Below are 8,544 nucleotides of genomic sequence, written 5' to 3'. Positions count from 1 at the left end.
ATAATAATAATAATAATAATAATAATAATAATAATAATAATAATAATAATAATAATAATAATAATAATAATAATAATAATAATAATAACAGTTAAGAAAAACCACGTAGCATCACCTTCCTGGCGGTAATTAAAACTCATTCATAAAGGCAAAAAAAAAAAAAAAAAAATTAGTAATAAAAAAACAAAGCAGCTATGATAATAAGCAAATTTGAAATTTATTTACCAAGTCGTTAATTAGAACAAGCAAATATTTATTGTTAGAAAAAACAATATTCAACGTAATGGGGGTAATTTCCCCCATCCACCCCCTCCTCAACCATTCATTACTAACCTAAATTATTGTTGCTGTAATTTGTTGTTCGCCAGTGGTCTGAATTCATAGTTAGAAAAATAAAACAATTTTTTTTCAGTCCTATGTGAAACAAAATTCACTCGCACAAATAAGTAAAAAATGCGCCGAAGTTGCTTCGGCGCCATCGAGTTTTCTGCACAGCCCCTACAGCGCATAATCAAGACCACCGAAAATAGACCTATTTTTCGGTGGTCTCGGTATAATGCTGTATGAGCCGCGGCCCATGAAACTTTAACCACGGCCAGGTGGTGGCCTGACCTATACCATTGCCAGATGCACGATTATGACTAACTTTTTAACCTTAAATAAAATTAAACTACTGAGGAGGCTAGAGGGATGCAATCTGGTATATTTGGTGATTGGATGGTGAGTGCTCAGTATACCAATTTGCAGCCCTCTAGCCTCAGTAGTTTTCAAGACGGACAGAAAAAAGTGCTGACAGAAAAAGTGCGGACAGAAAAAGTGCGGAGAGAATACTGTGCGGACGGGCAGACAAAGCCAGCAAAATAGTTTTCTTTTACTGAAAATAAAATTTTTATTTTCTTATTTTTCCGTTATATGATAATCAGAAATGAAAAAAAATTTTTTTGGGGGAATGCCATACACTACATAATAAAAATCACTAAAAACAAGATTTTAGAATATTATATATATATATATATATATATATATATATATATATATACATATATATATATATATATATATATATATATATATATATATATATATATATATATATACATATACTGTACATCTATCAACTGGCAGTTTTGCAATAAGAAAGAAAAAAATAGGTCTCCCCTTCTATATGAATTGGAATTGTTGTGATGAAATAGGCCTATTATTAGAGAGAGAGAGAGAGAGAGAGAGAGAGAGAGAGAGAGAGAGAGAGAGAGAGAGAGAGAGAGAGAGAGAGAGCACAATACTTTGAGCCAGCAGATATGAAAACACAGACTGAAAAAAAAAACCAGTGAAACACACGAATAAAAGGCAAAGAATAACCTACAGTTTAACCCACCAACCTTTACATAATACCTAGTCGACAGAAAAGCATAGAAAACGAGACCCGATATAGAAAACGGAAGAGTGAACACAAAACCCAGATGAATATCAACCGTGGCGCGGCCTAAACGCAGTTCGGGATCACTTTCTTCGAACTCCCAATTTGCATATCCATTAAGACTTGTATTCGGATATCGTCCGTGCGGCATGAATAGCATCAATCGCGCGATTGGGTGCGCAAAGGGCGCGCAGGCACGCGGGCAGAGAAAGAGGCATTTCCCGACTGAAGTTGGCTGGGTTTTGGTAAACAGTCGATTTTATCAGTTGGGGATAGTTATTGGACATTTGATTTGTTCTATGTACTGTTGTTATAAAATTAGATATTATATATATACAGATATATATATATATATATATATATATATATATATATATATATATATATATATATATATATATATATATATATACATACACGTGTGTGTATGTATATGTATATATATACGTTTGTATACGTATGTATATATATATGCATGTGTATATATATATATTTATGAAATATATATATTTATTTATATATTTTATATATATATATAATATATATATATATATTTATATATATATATATATATATATATATATATATATATATATATATATATATAGATGAATATGAAACATATAATAATAATAATAATAATAATAATAATAATAATAATAATAATAATAATAATAATAATAATAATAAAGATGATATTGATGATAACAATGTTTTACGACTGACAAATAAAAATGTATAATATACATAACCCGTTTGTATTTAATAAGTGTATTTTCTCGTTATAGGCATTATGTTCGTAACCTTTCTTTGAAATATGCACCGTGCATAACGGCCCCTATAAAGCAAAAATAAATAAACAAGTAAAATAAAACAATTAAATGAAAAGTAAATACAAAAAAATAAACAAGTAAAAAATGCATCTAAGTTTCTTCGGCGCAATCGAGTTTTCTGTACAGGGTATAATCAAGGCCACCGAAAATATATCTATCTTTCGGTGGTCTCGGGATAATGCTGTATGAGCCGCGGCCCATGAAACTTCAATCACGGCCCGGTGGTGGCCTGTCCTATATTGTTGCCAGACGTACGATTATGACTAACTTTAACCTTACATGAAATAAAAACTACTGAGGCTAAAGGGCTGCAATTTGGTATGTTTCTTGTACAGAAAACTATTGAAAGGGAACCACTTCAAATATATCACGCCAAAACAACATTGCCTTTAATTGCCCTGAACCCTAAAAAAAAAAAAAAAGTTAAAAAACTCCAGTAAAAAAAACTCAATTAAAGTTACTATGACGTACCTGAGTTTTTTTTAATATACCTGAGGTTGAAAACAAGGTCGCGTGCCAAAGGTTTTCATTCACGTGGGAGTTTTTTTTTTATATTTCTTTTACACCCTAATGGAAAAGACTTGTAAATGCCTCGCCAAATGATGTTTTTGTGCCGTCTCTCTCTCTCTCTCTCTCTCTCTCTCTCTCTCTCTCTCTCTCTCTCTCTCTCTCTCTCTCTCTCTATATATATATATATATATATATATATATATATATATATATATATATATATATACTGTATATGTATATATGTATGTATATATATATATATTATATTATATATATATATATATATATATATATATAAATATATATATATATATATATATATATATATATATATATATATAAATATCATTAAAACTTTTGACAAAAAAATTAAAAATATTACAACCTGCCCCATCGAAAATATCAATAAAAAAACTCCTACTTCTGAAAAATGTCTATATATATATATATATATATATATATATATATATATATATATATAAATTACAGAGTTTTTTTTAAGTAGGTTTTTCTAACTGATGTTATCAACAGGACTAAGTTGCAATATATATTTAGGCAATTTTTTTATGAGAGTTTTTCCTAATGAAATTAATACTCAAATTAATGTTTTAGGAATTTGTCTATTAACACGAATTTTAAACGACATACATAAATGCGATTACGACCGCACGCACGAACAAACATGTTATTACACAAATTATTTTTTTTTTTTTTATTTACAAACATTCTGTGCATCTTAACCATTCACTAATTTCCCTAAGGTAACGCAAGGTTCTACGAATAACACGTAGTTTTTATTCTGGTGTAGGAGGAATATCTATCTATGTAAAACTATTGGTGTAGGAGGAATATCTATCTATCTATCTATCTATCTATCTATCTATCTATCTATCTACATATACATACATATACAATACAATATATATATATATATATATATATATATATATATATATATATATATATATATATTAATATATATATATATATATATAATATATACCCTGTACATATATATGTATATATATATTATCTATCTATCTAGCTGTCTATCTATCTATTTATCTATTTATATATATATATATATATATATATATATATATATATATATATATATAAACCCACGACAACGGGAGTAAAAAAAAAGTATCGAAACTTTTCTTGATCTAATGGGGGACATCGTTTACAAGTCTCTTCCATTAAAGCTACTGCTCTGTGGAATGCCACACGGAAGAAGAAGAAGAAAGAAGAAGAAGAAGAAATTGGCACAGGATCTGATTGACTGCGACTGGCTGACATTAGCCTACATTGGACTGGCCTAAGAAATTCCCGTTTTCTTTTTAAATTTTTTCGGTTATAAATTTTTTATCTTGTGCTTCTATTATTATTATTATTATTATTATTATTATTATTATTATTATTATTATTATTATTATTATGTAAGCTTATCCAATTTTAGCAATATTTTAAAGCTTATTTGAAAATTTGCTCTTCGTTTTCTATACCTGAAATGATTCCGTTCCGATAGACAACAAGATCTTGTTTATCGCATTTTATTTTCTAAATGACTGCTTTATTGCTATTGCTATTTACAATTCCCTTGATTTCGACCTACTCTGAATACATCTTTCATCAAAAGAAGGACAAAATATAACAATACCTGGAGAAGTGATATGCATAGGCCTAGCGTTTGTTCGGCCAAGATTCTCTTACGTGTTGTTTCCATTCTTAAAGGCTATTTTAGCCTTGGCCTGTGATTCCATAACCTTTCCATGAGTAGGTTATTTTAACATATTCGATATTAAGTTGCACTAAGAATGAGTCATTTTTATATATTCGAAGTGAAGTTGTACTTAGGATGAAGTTTAAATGATACAGCAACTTTCCAAGTGAGTAGGCTAGTTGGAAGAGTACAGGTCTAGCCTAACCTCGTATAATTGGCTCAAAAATCTACGAGACATATTTGACGAAAACGTAAATTAAACGAGAATTTGATACACATATAATAAAAATACAACTATTTTTTTTACTTTAAATCGACAGAAGTTTTTTTTTGCGCTTTGTTTACGTAAAAAACCGGGAACCATTACTCCCACCAAGTGTGAAGTTAAGGACCTTCGTTAAAGAAACCATTTTGTTCAAAATGCGCTTTGTTAAACAACCATAATGATCACATAGATAGTATCCTACAGGCCTACCTACTGCAAAATAGTCATCGATGACGGACAAAATACTATTATGTCCTTACGCATTTCAATCCTATGTTTACATGGCGAGACTGGTTGACACAACCGGTAGAGCTATAATCCTGAAGGACCCTTTACTACTAAGCGTTTTTAATAACGAACGAGATATGTTCGACTTTATATTATGTGGTATGTATAAGATGAATGATATTCCAATTGGAAAATCGAAACAGCAAGAGTAATAAGGTGAAAATATAAGACACACGAACAGAGAAAGGTTATTCATTGCAAACGAGACATCGATGATTGATCTCACTGGCACAAAATTACGGGTCAATTAAATCACTTCTGCTTTACTTACCTTTAAAATGTTGTTGTTCACTTCCTCTTGAAGAACTCCTCTGTCCACACGTACAATTATATCCTCCAAAACGCACCGCGATGCCGAGAACGAACGGAAAATAAATAATCATCGCGAGACACAACACTTCCAAAGATAAGTTACAGGAGAACGAAGTGCTTCGTCACTCCGCCATTAGGTGGCTCTGGTGTACGTCGTGACGTCATGGCTGGCAAGACTGACAGCCATCAGTTCCCCGTAGGAGATCGGTGTTTGGTTTATTTTGTGCCATTTTTCCACATATTTTGTGGAAAACTACGATATTTTTGGAAAGCAGGTGATTAATACTTTATGCTTCTTTTACTATACAGTCTTGAAATGATGCCAGAGGCCTTTGAATGTTAAATATTAGGTAAAAAACTGAAGACTGCTGCCGAGGCCTGGATTCCACCTACCAGTCGGCGGCCGTAAAATTCACCGCCGTTGCTTCATGTTTCTGGCTATTTTTACGCCCTTTTGTTTTTGCGTTCATGATATTTACAGTCATTTGTTTATGTCTTTAAGTTCATCACCAAGGGGCTGGTACTGGTAAACTTGTAGCTACAGAACCAGAGGGGAGCGGTATGACATACGAGGGTTATACTTCGGTTACGAATGTTAATACATTAGACTTATTCATGATGGGTATTAAGCCGGTACGTATCCACCTACTCGGAGGTGCTAGTACTAAACATGGCGGAACTCCTTGGGACGCCGTGTTTAGTACTAGCCTCTCGGGAATCAACGTATTATATGCACCCATTTCTATACTGTGTGGTCGACAAGTTTTATTAACAAACGATGTCTTCATGCCGCCGTCTACTTTACTTAGCATGAGTTTACCCTGGACTCTGAAAAAGGTGGATACATACCGGGTTAATACCTTCTTGATGTTTGAATATGGCTTTTCGCTTTTAAATCTTACCAGGAGCACACGGGCACAACTAGATTAATAAATATGTTATTAAATAGACTAGGACCTTACAGCCAGTACTTACGTGCCTATATAGTTTAATAGATGATATCAAAGAGAATGTTAGGCCTAGGCCTAAGAGTGAAGGCTACATGCTACCGCCATTTGCTTAGTGATACATGAAATAATTCTGGAAAAATTAAAGACGAGTTGAAGTGTTTGTTGTAAATAACATACTTATTTAAAAATATAGTACCATTAACGGTCTGAGAGCCTGAGAATTTCATTATTGGTAGAAGGTTAGCCTAAGCCAAGGCATGACGGGAAAATTTTAACATACCTGGTACAGTGAAATGTAATGTAATGTATGCATAAATTTTACAATAGCTAGTAAATAATACGAAACATTTTACATGAAACGATGAAGACTATTATAAATGCAAGTGTAATATTAACATAGTAACTGATTCGTCATTTATGGAGACCTATATGGATATGCCAAGTAGGCCTATTATAGGTGGCTGTGCATATGTTACGTAGATAAGTATATATGCATTTGTTTTTTTATGCAAATAATATAGACGCCATTGCAAAAATATGCATGTGTGTGTATTTTATGACAGTGAGATAGTTACTGTAACAAAAACTCAGTTTCCATTCAGGTAACAACCATTCTAAGCTTTTTTTTCTGTATTAGCCTAGAACTAACAGCTTTATCTAATATTCAAACTCTTTCAGTTTGTTAGATAGCATAATTAATGTGACAAACAGACAATCAAAAATGTCAACTAATGTCAATTTTGGCTGGCCTACTGGCATAGTGGTTAGTGTCGTGGCGTGCCACTCAGCTGTCGCTGGTTCGCGTCTCCCCCAGGGTGATGAAAAATCACTGTTTCTGTATCATGATCAGTTACTGCTGCAGTGTGGGGTCTGCTGCAGTGGGAGGTTTAAACCAGCATTCTTTGGAAGCTTAAAGAATTTCAAGTCAATGGCGCCTTTGGTGTGCTGGTTCCATGTGAATAGGTTTCATCTACTTAGATAATATATATATATATATATATATATATATATATATATATATATATATATATATATATATATATATATATATATATACACTGTATATGTATATAATACGCTGACTCTCATGAAACTAACCTAAGTTCCATCATTAAAATGTAATACCTCAACCAACCGTTCATTTTTCCATAACGCTGTATATTATTATCTCTCCTTAGAGCTTCTTTGATGCCATTCTAGCGGGAAATAACGCAGGATATCGTCTAATAACGCAAGACCGTTTTTAAGCCGTTATTACTCGTGATATAACATTTCGTATGCCTTTGAAACCTACGCGAAATTCGTTACTAAATTCATTATTAAGCCCACTACGTTATTTTTCAGTAATCTATTCATATCCTCGCTCGGGACTCTTCGAAATGATGTAGAATATATATTTTTGAATAATCTATTCCTTACCAAGCTCGGATCCCTCGGAAATTATGGATGATATTATATACTTTTTTTTTAATATTCATATCATGAAAAGCGTCTTTTGGGAGAATCAGGCTTCTTGGAGATACCTAATTTCTTGGACATTATATTCTGAGCAGTAACTGTTTTATTTCCCGTTGAAAGCTACGAGAAGATTAGCGAGTTTAAAAACCTCTCCGTGAAGATAAGGATTAAGGGCTGGAGCAGGGAGGGAGGGAGGGAGGGAGAGAGAAAGAGAGAGAGGAGTGGGTACAATATCAAAACACCCAGACTTTAAAGAAGGTTTTATCAGCATTATCAAAGTATTTATAATGTTGCCAAGGAGAGAGAGAGAGAGAGAGAGAGAGTGCATATGAAGAAATAGACTTAAAAATTATTTTATCTGCATTATTACATTCTTGTTAATGTTGCCAAGGATTGAGAGAGAGAGAGAGAGAGAGAGAGAGAGAGAGAGAGAGAGAGAGAGAGAGAGAGAGAGAGAAATGAAAGGAGGTGTATATATGAAAACGTTTAGATTTCAAGAAATTTTATCTGCATTATCAAAGTATATGTAATGTTGCCAAAAGAGAGAGAGAGAGAGAGAGAGAGAGAGAGAGAGAGAGATTTAAAAGGAATGAGTGTGCCTATCAAGACGCCTAGACTTAAAAGGAATTTTATCTGCAATTTAGAGTTATTTTTAATGTTGAGAGAGAGAGAGAGAGAGAGAGAGAGAGAGAGAGAGAGAGAGAGAGAGAGAGAGAGAGAGAGAGATGTGAAAGGAGTGTGTATATATGAAAACGCATAGACTCAAAGAGATTTCATCTGCATTACTA

At 32.5% G+C, this 8,544-nt stretch overlaps 1 long non-coding RNA gene across 1 annotated transcript in view; it reads left to right on the top strand.

Annotated features, from left to right (window-relative positions):
• The first annotated feature begins 5,489 nt into the window (after window positions 1–5,489).
• Window positions 5,490–8,544, top strand: part of LOC136825382 (uncharacterized) — a 71,684-nt gene continuing 68,629 nt past the window's right edge. The window contains exon 1 of the long non-coding RNA XR_010849316.1: window positions 5,490–5,623. This is a non-coding gene — a long non-coding RNA (uncharacterized lncRNA). The remainder of the gene's footprint in view (window positions 5,624–8,544) is intronic.

The sequence above is a fragment of the Macrobrachium rosenbergii genome, chromosome 37 (genome assembly GCF_040412425.1).
Source record: "Macrobrachium rosenbergii isolate ZJJX-2024 chromosome 37, ASM4041242v1, whole genome shotgun sequence".
NCBI classification, from domain to species: domain Eukaryota; kingdom Metazoa; phylum Arthropoda; class Malacostraca; order Decapoda; family Palaemonidae; genus Macrobrachium; species Macrobrachium rosenbergii.
This window is presented reverse-complemented; position numbering and strand designations above follow the sequence as displayed.